This window comes from Phoxinus phoxinus, assembly GCF_949152265.1.
Source record: "Phoxinus phoxinus genome assembly, chromosome: 17".
NCBI classification, from domain to species: Eukaryota; Metazoa; Chordata; class Actinopteri; order Cypriniformes; family Leuciscidae; genus Phoxinus; species Phoxinus phoxinus.
The window spans coordinates 20278288-20293682 of NC_136892.1; the positions used below are offsets into that span (position 1 = coordinate 20278288).

A 15395-nucleotide genomic window follows, 5' to 3' on the forward strand; every position below is an offset into this window, starting at 1 on the left:
AGCACTCCGACACAGAAAATAAAATGACCTGACAACAGACAAAATACAGAGATTAAATACACAGGGTATTGAGAAAACAAGGAACAGGTGAAACACATTAGACAATCCAACCCTGTATCACACGAAATACGTTCTGGGGAAACTATTTTGCAAATCGCAATTACGTTACATGCCAACATATAAGCAGTGCTATTACGTTGCTCCTTAACCTAATATAAGCAGTGCTATTACGTTTGTCCTTAACCTAATATAGCCAATCTATTGCAGTGCTATTACGTTTGTCCTGAACATAATACATCCAAAGCAGGTTTCTTTTCACACGTAGCAGCTAATGCTGTTCATTTTGTTTTAATTATTTACTTACTTTTTTCTCATTGGGCTACAAAATATTATCTATTCCAGGGCGTGTCAAATGGCGGCACTCAGATAATTTTTATCTGGCCCTCCAACTGGTTTTTGATGTTTAAAACCCCTTGCAATCTGATATCAAAGTCCCCGCAAAGGTTTAGCGCGTTCAGCGGTGAGTTTAACAACGCACGTGATCATTCAGCGGTGAGTTTAACAACGCACGTGATCATTCAGCGGTGAGTTTAACAACGCAACGTGGCACGGGCACGTTTATTTCGTTATTTTCGTGATATCAGCACGTTTTTTAAACTAATGTATTTCAATGGGAAGCATCTTTCGTGATCACAGCACGATTATTTCTGCCTATCGGGCTGCAGCAGAGAAGCTGTTTAATCAACATTTATTCACGAGATCTTATCATGGTTTATGTATTTATTTTAATTATATTATTTCTGTCTTATTGCCAGGGAAGCTGGATTGCTTTGCTGTTATTTGATATTTATAAAAGTATATTTTATCAGTAGGAAATCGCGCTGAAGAAGTCTCATTCCGAACACATCGCGATATTTGGCATCAGTTCACGTGTGCCAGATGTTGGTAAGTAGTCGTAAATACGCTGTCCTAATAATGTTTGATATAATGTATTTTCTGTTTGTCGAAATTAATCAGATTAGCTCAAGTTCAGTCACTGCATTATATCTAGCTTTGAGTTTCATTGCTTTCTATGAAAATGGTTTATATGGTGATTAAGCACTGTCTGTCACGTGATATGCTATATGCCTAGAGTAGACCTTCAGTCAGTTAATCATATTCATATCAGGTTTTTAAGTAGTACAATTACAAATTTGTATGTGTAGTAGAAGTAGGCCTATAGTAAAACTAACACCATGCTTTTACCACAGTAACATTAGTTTTACTGTGATAAGTGTAGTAAAAAGACAGTAATCACACAAGTTACCATGCTTTTACCACACTATTGGTAGTTTTAATGTGGTACTTATTGTAAATGCACAGTAACCACAACACTAACCATGCTTTTACCTCAGTAACCTCAGTTTTACTGTGATGGGTGTAGTAAAGGACAGCAATCACAAAACTTACCATGCTTTTACCTCAGTATTGGTAGTTTTAAAGTGATAATTGTTGTAAATTATGCATATTAACCACAACACCTTCCATGCTTTTAATGCTTAATAATGCAACATCCAATATTTGTAAGGAAAATCTGTACTTTTTCCTTTAAATAATCCTATATTATGCATAATGATATTTTTTTCTCTCTTTTTTCAGCTGAAAAGACCAAAAGGGCCTTTCTGACTCAGTCAGCCAATTATTTTTGAGGACAAGTAAACGGAGGAGACGGCGGACAGCTGCAAAGGCAAATATTCGCAATGGTATGTATGTGTTGGTTTTAACCCTAAATCAAACATTTTATCAAGCATTTGTTGTTTCTTAAACCTGTTCTTACAAAACCCATAGCCCAATCAGTATGAACAGTCTCAAAGTCTTAATAATTCACAAGATTTAACAAGTTGTCAAATTCGTACGATACTAGTACATATTTGTATACTCGTACATAATCCTGCAGCTTTTACTCCTAGTGGTGTCATTGGCTACTTCCCTGTACATATTTATTGCGATATTTGTATCGCAAATATAAAAAAAAAACAGTTGCGCCCCTTCTTGAAAAGTAGTCTGATGTCCCACACACTGTCAGAAAGTTTATATTAATTGCATTGTATTCATTAAAATTATTACAAATTGGTCCCTGTCTGTTGTGTTCATGTTCCAATGTCCAATGATACATGATGTCTCTCCAAACCTCATAACCTACCTCTGTTTGCAAGAGTGGAAAAGCACTTGTCACATGACATCAGATACTCGATTATTTTGTCGTAATCAGATCAGTTACACTGCTGATAACTGTCCCGTTTGCATGTAAATCATGTTATTTTTAAACGAGTTCATATGATTATTGCTTGCTATTAAAGACATACTTTTATTCATAGAAATGCCCACATATCAGTGAACGACGTATTACATAAACATGCTTTTAACATTTAATTATGCTACACTCTTTACAGAAATATATCCCACAGTTATGGATAAACTCCCAACATCATCATCAAGTCCTGTGCTGGGCACATTGGGCAACAAGTGTCCTCCAACGTATTCGATCCGTGGCCAAGTTCTCCGCATCTTCCCATGGGACACTGACATTCTTCAGCTCTTCGTGAAACATCTGTCTCCATGTCTTCCTTGGTCTTCCCGGTCTCCTGCATCCTCCTGGTGGTGGATGACACTTCATCACTGTCTTTGGGTGTTGTTGTTTGGGCATGTGTCGGATGTGTCCAGCGAGGTGCACCCTTTGCTCTGTCACAGTTTCTGAAAGTCTTCATGTGAAGTCCCACTCCTCCTCAGGATCTCTTTGATATATGCAGAACCAATATTGAAAATAGTGATTTATCTTTTTTCCATATTGTTAAAGCATTGTGTTTTCTCTTTTCAGCTTCATAAACTGTGCTTGATGTCTGCCTAATGCCTTCATCAAAGAAGCGTCAGTGCTCATCAGGTGTTTTCCTAAAGGACATATTCATTGCCATCCATTAGTTCTAGTCATGCAGTGACTTCCTGATGCAATAGACAAATGTATATTTCTGCAAGTGTATATAGCAGGTGTTTGTCCGAACAATTGAAGTGAGAGTGTTCAGGAAAACCTTTAGAAAACAATCAATATTTATGGAAATCTTATTGGTGCTGAAAGAATATTACAGAAATGACACACTTGACATACTGGACATTATTCTGAGTTTGTTACTTTTACATTTAGATGGACTTAATGTCTTACTTTTAGCTTCATTAAACCTTTTATTACAGTGGTCACTATAGTAAATGTCCACATCTATGGTATCATTACATCACTACCTGATTAATGTAAATGTAATATACCTGTGGGTGTATTTTATTGAAGCATTTTCTTACTGACGTTTATAATCATTAACTATTTTAAGTTGCCTTTCATTTAGTTACAATAAAAGTGACCAATAATCACAAGGATATAGAATTAAAGTTGAGAATCTAAAATGTTGTGCTTACATTTTTGCCTATTTGTTCTTTAAAGCGAAGAAACAAATATATTTTCACATAACAAAGTTGAATCTCATCTCTTGGTTTGTAAAAATATAACTTCATCATAGCATTTTTTTTAACGTTACTGTATATGTCCCTATAATAGATTGCCCCTGTATCTTATACCTGTATTTTATATATAATTAACTGATTTTTATACTGTTGTGCAGTAGGTTTGGCACTACATTTGTCTTTAAACCGTTTGACATTAAATATTGGAATATGCTTTCAAAATTGTGTGCATTCATTGTGATTTTGTTACATTTATTTGAATATAATTGATATACCTTTGATATACTATACATACACTGTAAATGTTAGAAGCACTTTAGTACATGTAATTATCTTTAATTAAAATACTGCAAAACTACCCCTGCTGTAGGCCATTGCTTAGAAAAAAGTTTCTCTTTCAAATGTGTTTATGAATCAGTCTAATCAAATAAGCACATTTGTGTCATTGATCATGTGATCTCGTTTTTGGATGGTAACCACATAAAGGAGTCTTTTGTTTTTAAATGTGAGTTTTGTAATTTAATTAGAATGAATACATTACAGCTCAAATATTGTTTGGTATTAAATATTAAATATTTAAGGTATCTATCCCTTCAGCCGGAACCAGAAGAGATCTGTCATTATTTTCCATAAATGGGCAAGTAAGTGTGACGCATCTGTTCAGCTGGATTGTTATTGGCTGTGACTTTATCGCAGAACTCGCTGTGATTGGACTATCGTTTAACTCATATAAAACGGCTCTTCATGTTACAAAGTATGTTTTGGTGTTATTATTGCGTTAGTTATACATAAAGTTAACTATAAAGTGTCTCTATGTTGTGAGAAATTGCTCCTTTACTGAGATCCCCACCCTAACCCTAAGCATGTCTGCACATTTTAATGAACTACAGGACAATGTTTCCTGTTCCATTGATAGAATGACAGAGATATGTGGGTAATGTAGTTTAAAACGTTTAGTAATGAAACAATAAATGTTAAATAAATAATATCTTTAATGGACAACTGGATATCTAAATTTGTTCATTGTGCAAACCTTTATGACATATATGAGGGACAGGCTGAAATTTGATAATTTACTGTGAGCACTTTAAAAATAACCTTTATGCCAGCTTTCCGTATATGTCAGAAAACTTTGCCCAACATTATTTAGTAAACATAGCATAAGCAGTTGTCCTGCCGATTTTCTCTTTGATACACTAACCGGACTGTGAGTTACAGCCATTTGAAATGTGCAGTTTTTTGCTCTTCTGGGGGCCGCTGGGCCCTTGGGGTGGAAGTGCAGTACAATCTACACATATCTACACACACTATTACACAGGGATAATACTCCATTCAGTAAAACAAACAAAAAAAAACCCAGTCCCAACATTTCCTTTTCACCCCTTCTGATTGCTGCTTATATGCCTGACATCATTCATGTCTATGCTTTCATTTTAAATGCAGTAGGCTAGTAGATGTTCTAGAATCTAGAATGATCAACATGGATCATCTTCAATTATGCTTGAAGTGTTGCAGGGATGTTCAACTTCGGTCCTGGAGGGCCACTGTCCTACAGAGTTTAGCTTCAACCCTGACAAAAGCTCTTTTCTAGTAATCCTGAAAACATTGATTAGCTTGTTCAGGTGTGTTTAATTAGGGTTGGAGCTAAACTCTGCAGGACAGTGGCCCTCCAGGACTGAAGTTGAACATCCCTGGTTTATAGCAAGATAGCTACTGCAGCCTCTTGTTATTCACATAGCTTCCCTTTATTTCACTGCAAACTGCTTATACATGCAAGTATGTGCAACTTTTGTTGCACTGTTGTCCCAAATATCATTAACCAGATCTAAATGTGTATGTCCTAAGAAAAAGAATCATGGTAATTCATTATATTGTTTTTAAATTATGAACTAAACTAAAGAAATAAGAAATTAAAATTTCTCAAATATTTGTTTTATTTACTGTACCAAACAGCACTTTCAATACACAATATTCACCATACTTTATTACACAACACTTTTGGAGGACACAGCATAAAGTTGATAAAGTAGAATAAAGACAATGAGATTCAAGATAAATAAAAATGTGTCTTCAAAAATACATTAACATCATATTAATCCATTCACAGCTGCTGAAGCCAAAAAATGAGTGCCAGAGAATCACATTCAGTCACCTATACAGAAAACAGATTTGATATTATGTTGGAAAATAATGATTCATTATCACAGCTAAACTGGTTTCTTGCTCTTCCCTGTAAATGTCTCTATCATGTTCATGTTGTTCTTCCTCGTCTAAACAGTTTGTTCAGGTGTACCCTGTAGTACAACAGATGAACAGAAGATGTGATCACTGATGTGGTGTAGCTTTTTCTCAACCAGAGGAAGAAGTCTCAACATCCCATTGCCAGGTGTTCTCCAGTTCTCTGAAAGTAAAGCAAAAAACACAAACAATACAAATTAAGTTGTTTAATGGACAGTCAGGTCAGCTTATGGCTACGTTTACACGTGGAAGGCTATTTTCATAAACGGACATTTCACCCCTCTTCGTTTTCAAAAATAACATTGTGCACACGAACCCGTGTATATGCCGTCCAGAGCATGCCAAACCTGTAGGTGGCAGTGTAACGAGAAGCTGAAGCCCATGTTAGCTAGTCAGAATCCCGAAAATAGTCACATACTGTGACGTCAGTTTACATGCAAACGTGCAAACAAAGTTTTCCAAAATCTCCACTTTGGCCCGAGTTCTTAGAAATAATCGTTTTCTGTGATAAAAACTGGGTTTTCGTGTAAATGAGAGGCCAAACCGCAGGGAAATATCTGTGTCTTCACTTCGTGTAAACGGGGCCTATGTTCTGCGATATATTAAGCAGTGATGGGCTACTCTGGCCCTTAGCGTCCACTGTCCTGCAGATTTGGCTCCAACCTCAAACCCTCCTGCCTATTGTCTATAAGTAAAGCTGAAGATTTTCATATGTGCTCAATTAGGGTTGGAGGTAAACTCTCAACCTCAAAAAGGAGAACGCAAAAGGGCCAGAGTTGCCCGTTCCTGATTTAAATTTACAAAGCAGCAGTCAGTACTTTAATATACACATTGAAGTATTATATATATATATATATATAATATTTCAGCACATGATATAAGCTAAGTACTGAACAAAAACTGTTTTACCCATATCAACAGCAACCTACTTTAAAAGATCTTTACTTTAAATGGTCTCTTTTGCCTTTGCAAGTGATTTTTTTCAAGACAACAAACTCTTCTGTCACTAGTTTCAAGAGCTTCACTTGGTCAGTGATAACCTGTACAATGTAAAATTGTCAACATCAAATTATGTACTACATATTACAGCATTGTTTCAATACAAGACATACCAATGGACTCGCGCACCTTTCTGTCTTCTTTGGGTACCAGATGTTCCTTCCTCACCCGAAACAAAGGACTTACTCGATTAGCTTGTGTTGATATAAGGACTGGTCTTCCTTCTCTGCTGTAAAACAAGAAAGTCTCCACTTACTCTATGTGCAATTACTATTGTTCTTGAAATATAAGACAGTTATAATTTACCTTACGATTCAGGAGAGAGCATTTGATGAGTAAATACTGATTGAAATATTCTAGAAACTTTACCTGGGAAGGGCTGATCACGGCAAGATCCGCTGCGACTCATTAGTAGCTCTTGTGAGGGTTGGCTCTTAAAAGAGCTGTTGAGTTTGATGTTGTAGAGATCTAAAAAAAAAAAAGGACTACGTAATCCTGCAATACAGAAAGGAAGGTAATTTTATTACATTACATTCAAGCAGTCAGTTATACAACTGTGGGATATATTTCTGTAAAGAGTGTAGCATAATTAAATGTTAAAAGCATGTTTATGTAATACGTTGTTCACTGATATGTGGGCATTTCTATGAATAAAAGTATGTCTTTAATAGCAAGCAATAATCATATGAACTCATTTAAAAATAACATGATTTACATGCAAACGGGACAGTTATCAGCAGTGTAACTGATCTGATTACGACAAAATAATCGAGTATCTGATGTCATGTGACAAGTGCTTTTCCACTCTTGCAAACAGAGGTAGGTTATGAGGTTTGGAGAGACATCATGTATCATTGGACATTGGAACATGAACACAACAGACAGGGACCAATTTGTAATAATTTTAATGAATACAATGCAATTAATATAAACTTTCTGACAGTGTATGGGACATCAGACTACTTTTCAAGAAGGGGCGCAACTGTTTTTTTTTTATATTTGCGATACAAATATTGCGATAAATATGTACAGGGAAGTAGCCAATGACAGCACTAGGAGTAAAAGCTGCAGGATTATGTACGAGTATACAAATATGTACTAGTATCGTACGAATTTGACAACTTGTTAAATCTTGTGAATTATTAAGACTTTGAGACTGTTCATACTGATTGGGCTATGGGTTTTGTAAGAACAGGTTTAAGAAACAACAAATGCTTGATAAAATGTTTGATTTAGGGTTAAAACCAACACATACATACCATTGCGAATATTTGCCTTTGCAGCTGTCCGCCGTCTCCTCCGTTTACTTGTCCTCAAAAATAATTGGCTGACTGAGTCGGAAAGGCCTTTTTGGTCTTTTCAGCTGAAAAAAGAGAGAAAAAAATATCATTATGCATAATATAGGATTATTTAAAGGAAAAAGTACAGATTTTCCTTACAAATATTGGATGTTGCATTATTAAGCATTAAAAGCATGGAAGGTGTTGTGGTTAATATGCATAATTTACAACAATTATCACTTTAAAACTACCAATACTGAGGTAAAAGCATGGTAAGTTTTGTGATTGCTGTCCTTTACTACACCCATCACAGTAAAACTGAGGTTACTGAGGTAAAAGCATGGTTAGTGTTGTGGTTACTGTGCATTTACAATAAGTACCACATTAAAACTACCAATAGTGTGGTAAAAGCATGGTAAGTTGTGTGATTACTGTCTTTTTACTACACTTATCACAGTAAAACTAATGTTACTGTGGTAAAAGCATGGTGTTGGTTTTACTGTAGGCCTACATAATTTGTAATTGTACTACTTAAAAACCTGATATGAATATGATTAACTGACTGAAGGTCTACTCTAGGCCTATAGCATATCACGTGACAGACAGTGTTTAATCACCATATAAACCATTTTCATAGAAAGCAATGAAACTCAAAGCCAGATATAATGCAGCGACTGAACTTGAGCTAATCTGATTAATTTCGACAAACAGAAAATACATTATATCAAACATTATTAGGACAGCGTATTTACGTCTAACGTTACTTACCAACATCTGGCACACGTGAACTGATGCCAAATATCGCGATGTGTTCGGAATGAGACTTCTTCAGCGCGATTTCCTACTGATAAAATATACTTTTATAAATATCAAATAACAGCAAAGCAATCCAGCTTCCCTGGCAATAAGACAGAAATAATATAATTAAAATAAATACATAAACCATGATAAGATCTCGTGAATAAATGTTGATTAAACAGCTTCTCTGCTGCAGCCCGAAAGGCAGAAATAATCGTGCTGTGATCACGAAAGATGCTTCCCATTGAAATACATTAGTTTAAAAAACGTGCTGATATCACGAAAATAACGAAATAAACGTGCCCGTGTCACGTTGCGTTGTTAACTCACCGCTGAATGATCACGTGCGTTGTTAAACTCACCGCTGAATGATCACGTGCGTTGTTAAACTCACCGCTGAACGCGCTAAACCTTTGCGGGGACTTTGATATCAGATTGCGAGGGGTTTTAAACATCAAAAACCAGTTGGAGGGCCAGATAAAAATTATCTGAGTGCCGCCATTTGACACGCCCTGGAATAGATAATATTTTGTAGCCCAATGAGAAAAAAGTAAGTAAATAATTAAAACAAAATGAACAGCATTAGCTGCTACGTGTGAAAAGAAACCTGCTTTGGATGTATTATGTTCAGGACAAACGTAATAGCACTGCAATAGATTGGCTATATTAGGTTAAGGACAAACGTAATAGCACTGCTTATATTAGGTTAAGGAGCAACGTAATAGCACTGCTTATATGTTGGCATGTAACGTAATTGCGATTTGCAAAATAGTTTCCCCAGAACGTATTTCGTGTGATACAGGGTTGAGACAATCACAAGGGCGGGAAAACTCAAAGATAGGAAGTATAAGACAAGACAGAAAACCAGACTACCAAAATAAAACAGGACACAGAAACCAACAATCCTGACACAAACAACTCTATGATATATATATTTTTATTTTTTATTTATTTAAACAAATCAAACACACATATATACATATATAATGCTGCATTAAACAATTTAGTAAGGAAAAACTAGTGGATTTTAAGTGATCAAGGGCTTAGCACGTTCCAATTTAGCCTATTGCAAAGGTTCTATAAGCTATCTATATAAGCTAGATCAACATTATAATAACATACTGATCATATTCTAACATTTCATCATGTTGAGCTATAACATTGATTAGTTTTATGTACATTTGCTCACCTGTCAAATAAAGTACATGCAAGAGCGACGTCTCTGTCAAGTCGAAGTTAGCTCTCGGCATCTCGAAAACGGCGCGCTGATATTGATCCACGTTTAAGTTCTCCTTTTGTCCCAAAGTCTGTTTGCCATGGTCCATAATGTTTGAACGAAACAACAACAGTGTGAGCGTGCCGCTAGACGTAACACAGTTGTCCACGTCTGTTGCCATGGTTACTATGGCAGTACAAGCGGAAACCAGGAATATTACGTTATTGACAGGCGACAATGACCAGGGACAAGCCATTATTTAAAATGGGAATTTCTCTGAAATTAAAAATCTTTGGGAACTTTTGGGATTTTGTAAGTACACAATTACAGGAAATAGATCACTGTGCAAGTGATTTTTTTATATTCATTACAAAAATCGAACATATTACACCTTAAATACATTTTGTATATTGTATACAAAGTTGTATGTCATACACATGTAATCTCTGTATGTTTTGCAAGAAAGAAAAAAAAAAATTAAAAAGAAGACATTGAGCAATAAGCTTGGTCCCAGCATGTTTTGTCACTTATTGGGGTCTTCTGGAAACATTTCTGTTGTGGTCAGTGCAAAATCTGCCCGTTTTTGTATTTAGTTGTGTTGTGAACTTTTGCAGCGCATTTCTGTATTTGGTTGTGAGTATTTGGAGCACACGTGTGTTGTAAAACTGATTAAGATGTTTTCTTAATTTGCGGGTGTTTTAGCATGTGTTTTCTTCAGTTGCAGCACGTTGAGCTCTCTCTGCCACTGTATCATTCACTAAGAATTCACTGTATCATTCACTTCTTGCAAAACATACAGAGATTACATGTGTATGACATACAACTTTAAGACGAAAATTAAGACGAAGAAATCCCCGGGTCCAGATGGTATTAATTCTAGAGTTTTAAAGGCCTGTGCTGATAAAATTTGCAGGGTGGTTCATTATATTTTTAACTTGAGTTTGCGTTTAGAAAAATTACCTGTTTTATGGAAGACATCATGTGTAGTACCCGTACCTAAATTAACAAATCCCACTGAGTTCTCGCACTATAGGCCTATTGCATTGACAGCACAGTTAATGAAGGTTTTTGAGAGATTGGTTTTAAACCATTTAAAGTCAGTATTGTGTGATGCTGACGATAAATTACAGTTCGCTTACAAAACTGGTGTTGGTGTGGATGGTGCACTTATTTACCTTTTGCATAAATCCTTAAGTCATTTAGAGACCCCGGACAGCACAGTTAGAATTACATGGAACGGTTTTAGCACCATTTTTGTTCACTTTTTATACATCAGATTTTCAGTATAAATCTAAATCTTGTCATCTCCAGAAATTTTCAGATGATTCTGTAATAGTTGGCTGTATAAAGCACCAAGATGAGAGTGAATATAGGGAGCTAATAAAGAGATTTGTGGACTGGTGTGATAAAAAACGGTCTCAGGCTAAATGCTAGTAAGACAAAGGAAATAGTGGTTGATTTTAGTAGACTTCCTCAGAAAGCGGTACAATTAAATTTAAGAGAGTCAGAACTCTCAGTAGTCTCATCTGTGATTTTGTACTCTATCACATGTTAATCAAATCTCTATATGGACTAGTGTCTGTGAACATTAAAGCTCAAAAAGACTGCCATTGAAATCAGAAGTCTGCATGTTCTGCGCGTCTCTGTGAATGAGCGACACAGTTTCGTCTACTACACACATACTGAAGCATGCATGCCGCTCGTGGCATTTTCAGCGTCACACTAAGACATGAACACATGTGAACTTCATCGCAGAGCTGCTATGAGAGTCACATCACGAGCATTTAATTTCATAAAACCAGATCCGTAAAGGCTCTGGATAAAACTACCGTCATACATTCATCATATACACACAGAAACTCCAAAACCTGGTTCACACGGGACGATTTTAAAATTGTCGGCCGATTTTCCAAACCTGACAGACCGCACACACGGCGATAAAAAATCACGGGTCTAAAAATGTTGGTCGTGCAGTGTGTGGTGAGGTGCGCAACCACACGGCAAAATCAACACATCACACACGAACCGATTTGACTCCCGAGCATTCCCAGGTCAGACGGGTAATCTCGCAAAATCCCTCGAGATCAAGCGAGACTTCAGAGTAAAGAATCATGGCGGACGAAGAGGATGCAGTGGCGATAGTTTATAGTTTGTTTTTAACCGAGAAAAAAAAAACTTTATCCTCCATCTCCGACGTCCACCGGACTTTCTGGTGCGCCACGCCGCTGGCTGTTTTGATTTTGTTTCCCGGTGCTTCCTCGCCACCTCGTCACCTTACTTTCTGATTGTGTACACGCCACAGTCCACAGGCTGCGTGCTCGTTTGTCCCCGGGGGACACCACACACGGGGAGAAATCGGGCCAAAAAAATCCAACATGTTGGATATCCCCGATTTGAGAACGGAGCGGTCCCGACGTCCTTCCGAGACAACGAGAGCAGTCTTAACACACCACACACGGCAGGAATATCTGACCAGATTATTTTACGATAATCAGAGCATCCTTAAGATTGTCGGAAGAGGTGAATCAGGGCTAAAATCGGCCTAATTATCCTGCCGTGTGAACCAGCCTTAAGGTGTTTCACAAGTTCACACGTACATGAAATCTAATGTAGTATTATGCGTATTTGGCTTGCTGTCCAGGGGAGGGCTCCGAGCTCGGAATTTTGCCCGAACCCAGAGTACTCCCCCTATACTGGGGTAGACCCAGCCGAGTGTGAGGTGATGGGGTGGTGAAGGGATGCTGAGAAACTTGTCGTGAGACAGAAGGTGAGTGTTTAATATTCTGTGTTTGGCTGGTTAAGGATGAGTGCTACCAGAATGGTGTGTCGAATAGAACACAGGGATGAGTCCAGAAGTTAATTCTCAATTGATTTATTGCCATTTGCTTTCTTTCTCCATTATCCCATTTCCTTACTATGGCTTCACAATTGCTGCATATTGCTGGTGTAAAGTCTTAGACGCAGCAAACACATGCAGCAAGCAGAGGAGCGAACAGTCAGCACAAAGAGAGACACACTAGTGAGGTTGATTGGTAAGGTAATTATATCCTCAGGTGAGGAAAGTTTCCAGGAAGGGGGCGTGTCTCCCAGTAGAATGACTAATTGACTAATTGGGATTTTTAACAGCCGCCCTCAAATATGACAACATATTTTACCAAGGAAATCCCACTCATACAGTAGGATCAGTGTGAAAGGATCATCCTGAAAGGCCGAATGTGGCCATCAAAACTGGGCAGGACCTTAGCGACTGTCCTCATGGGCCAGGAACTATGAGAGAGCTGAGGACCCATCACCATGACCACAGCAGAAGTTGAGATAGCGGGACCATCCGTTTTCCACTTCTGACGGGACTGAAGGCTTGGGAGATAATCCTTGATAAATCTAACCCAAAACCTGTCAGCAAGGATCTGACTGTGTCTCCACTTCCTATGGGTCAAGAGCTCAGAGTCGGCATACATTACTTGTGGAAGGGACGCGTCTCGCCGCCCCATCAGAAGAATATTTGGCGTTATCGGATCCGTGTCCGAGATGTTCGATGACAAGTAGCCAAGGGGTTCGGCTGCAGGCTTCACTGGAGGCTGCTGGGGTTCGGCTGCAGGCTTCGGGGGTCCGGCTGCAGGCTTCACTGGAGGCTTCGGGAATTCGGCTGCAGGCTTCACTGGAGGCTTCGGGAATTCGGCTGCAGGCTTCACTGGAGGCTTCGGGAATTCGGCTGCAGGCTTCACTGGAGGCTTCGGGAGTTCTGCTGCAGGCTTCGGTTCAGGCTCAGGCACATGTAATAAGGGGGAAATTTTGACTCTGAGCAAAGGAGTGGCATATCTCTGTATTCCATTAATCTCATGGTGCTCTGTTTGTTGCTCTAGGCACTCAAAGGCTTGCTGATCCTGCTTGGACCTGATAACATCTTTAGGATTCTTAGAACATGGAAATATGTCGATCTGCCACAATCGTTCCACATCACTCTGTAACTGGTCTTTGTCAAGCGAAGTGAGAAGACACTGGATAGCAGAGCCGGATTCCTGCACCAGAGAGGTCGGACCATGCAACGTCCATCCTAAGCAAGTGTGCAGGGCAGCTGGACTTCCAGGGGGGCCAAATCTCACACATTCCATAGAGCACAAGAGATGAGAATGGTCTGCACCCACCAACAACAATGGTCTGATCTTATGAAACTCCTGCAACGGCAGGCCTTGGAGGTGCTGATAACGTCTCTGCAGAGTGGTGATAGGGTAAGTCTGCTCAGGTAGATCTAGTTGCTTAGCAGTGAAAGCATTTTTGATTTCATATTTCCTCTGCTGTTGAGAAGCTGATGAAATTGAAAATGACACTGTAGCACCCGCAATTTTCTCTGTGCCTTGTCTGATTGTGCGCAAGATTAAGGTCTCAGCCGCCCCATGGAGGCCTAAACTCTCCGCAGCAGATGACAGCAGCATGGTTCTTTCTGAACCATCGTCCAGAATGGCATAGGTCTCCAGAGATTTCCCGTTATGAGTCAAGACAACTCTTACCACTTTCAGGAGTACCGAATTGAATCCACTGGGCCTACTCAGATAGATAATTTTTTGCTCACTTTTACGGGTATTTACTTCATGCAGGATTCCTAAATGCCGAACTTTGCATTGGGGGCAGCGTTTCTTTAAGTTGCAGTTAGATGAACGATGAGAACGTCCACACTTCCAGCAGCGGCCATTGTCCGTAATCCACTTTCCCTTGGCTGCTGCATCGAATTCTTGGAATTCCGGACACCGACTAAGATGGTGAGCTTGACTGTTACAGAAAGCACAGGATGGGGATGCAGATTCACTGGAGAATTTCACACGAGGATTAGTGCTTTGATTCTGGATGTGATCTCTAGCACTCTCTTCCTGACTTACACCCTGAAAGAAAGTGGCGGTGGAATGATCTCTGGCCAGTGGCCCTGTGACCTTCCGTGATGACTCACTCACTTGAACAGCCAAACTTTGACATTCTGCTTCCTCCTCTAGCCAGTTGGCAAAGTCTATCAGATTATACGGCACATCTGGTCTTAATAATCGGGTTTGTCTGGCAAAACTGGCAACCTGGTCAGCGGGGAGCTTACTAAGCAGCTGATGGACATGGGACGCACAGGCCAGCTCCCTTGCACCTTCGTCATGGCCCCAGGACTGAAGCATGCCTACCAAAGCTCTAATACGTACGGCAAACTGACTGAATCCTCGAGAATCTCCAGAGCGAACATTTGGGAGGCTCTGGACAGAAGTAATTTCTCTTAACACCAGATGGTGTGGTTGGCCATACCTCTTCCGAAGAGCTGTTAAAGAAGTAGTGTAAGGCTGTGGATGATGAGCATAAGCGAGGGCAAGATGACGGGCTGAATCCAATTTCAAGTGATCAAG

The 15395-nt window shown here is 38.8% G+C and overlaps 2 long non-coding RNA genes across 4 annotated transcripts; one reads left to right on the forward strand and one right to left on the reverse strand.

Annotated features, from left to right (window-relative positions):
- Positions 1-113: 113 nt before the first annotated feature.
- LOC306984970 lies at positions 114-3178 on the forward strand. Of its 2 annotated transcripts, XR_013794703.1 has the most exons (4): positions 114-584; positions 870-945; positions 1639-1742; positions 2433-3178. It is a non-coding gene; the product is annotated as an uncharacterized lncRNA (long non-coding RNA). The 2 variants fall into 2 exon arrangements; XR_013794704.1 differs by lacking the exon at positions 114-584 and having other exon boundaries at positions 623-945.
- Positions 3179-5494: 2316 nt separating this feature from the next.
- On the reverse strand, positions 5495-8058 carry LOC306985040. Of its 2 annotated transcripts, none has more exons than XR_013794731.1 (4): positions 7986-8058; positions 7096-7221; positions 6840-6952; positions 5495-5890 (listed from the first exon to the last, which is right to left on the reverse strand). It is a non-coding gene; the product is annotated as an uncharacterized lncRNA (long non-coding RNA). The 2 variants fall into 2 exon arrangements; XR_013794732.1 differs by having other exon boundaries at positions 6840-6955.
- Between the last annotated feature and the right edge of the window lie 7337 nt (positions 8059-15395).